Genomic DNA, 1,031 nt, shown 5'->3' with positions numbered 1-1,031 from the left:
GAAACTACCAGCTGCTCTGCTGGAGAAAGATGAGACATTCTGCTCCCGTAAAGATTAGCAGCCCCAGAAACCCTGTGTAGGGTCACTATGAGTTGGAACCGACTCCACGGCACATAACAACAACATAACAGAGCCCTTAGGTTTGTCCCTATTTTTTCATTTAAGATCTTTATAGTTCTAGGTTTTACATTTAGGTCTTTAGTCCATGTTGAATTTGTGTTTATATATGATGTGAGATATGGATCTTGTTTTATTTTTCTGCAAGTGGATTTCCAGTTTTGTCAGGACCATTTGTTAAAGAGACTATTTCTTTCCCATTTAATGTGTTTGGAAACTTTGTCAAAGATCAGCTGACTGTATGTGGATGGATTTACTTCTGATTCTCAGTTATGTTCCATTGAACTATGAATCTTTCATTGTATCAGTATCAGGCTATTTTGACTCCAGTGCCTGAGTGAGATTAGAAAGTGAGAAACTTCCAACTTTGTTTCTTTTTTAAGCAATGCTTTGCTTATCTAAGGTATCTTTCCTTCCCATAGAAAATTAGTTTTTCCATCTCTTTAAAGAATAATATTTAAGCCCATGGAATAAGGACATAGCCATGGAGAGTTAGAGCTGAGAGTGAAGCATCCAGCTGATATGAAGTGAGGGGAGATGTACAAGAACACCCAAACTTTCAGATAGTACCCATTTGACCTAGCTTCAATGGCTTGATGATCAGAACTCGACTAGAGGAAGATAAAAAACAATTTTTAATAAAGGAAACAAGTGTAAACTGCTACAACTTGAACTTGACCTATACTTATGGATGTAGTAGCTCAAAATACCAACTGAGAGGGCAGGAGTCTTCACACTAAGTATCAATCCTATCCCCTCTGTATACAGGGCAGATAGGAATGGGCAACTTAGACATTGGCTACCTAAAATGAGGGGGGCGATAAAGGCATGAAGTGACTGGCTTACAATTTTTCAAGAGGGAGTTTAGTTTTAGAGTATGTGTGGGAAGATAGAGTTCCCACTGAATAGTTTTC

The sequence above is a fragment of the Chrysochloris asiatica genome, unplaced genomic scaffold, assembly GCF_000296735.1.
Source record: "Chrysochloris asiatica unplaced genomic scaffold, ChrAsi1.0 scaffold00039, whole genome shotgun sequence".
NCBI lineage: Eukaryota > Metazoa > Chordata > Mammalia > Afrosoricida > Chrysochloridae > Chrysochloris > Chrysochloris asiatica.
The sequence above is the reverse complement of the archived record's forward strand: the minus strand, read 5'-3'. Positions refer to the sequence as shown.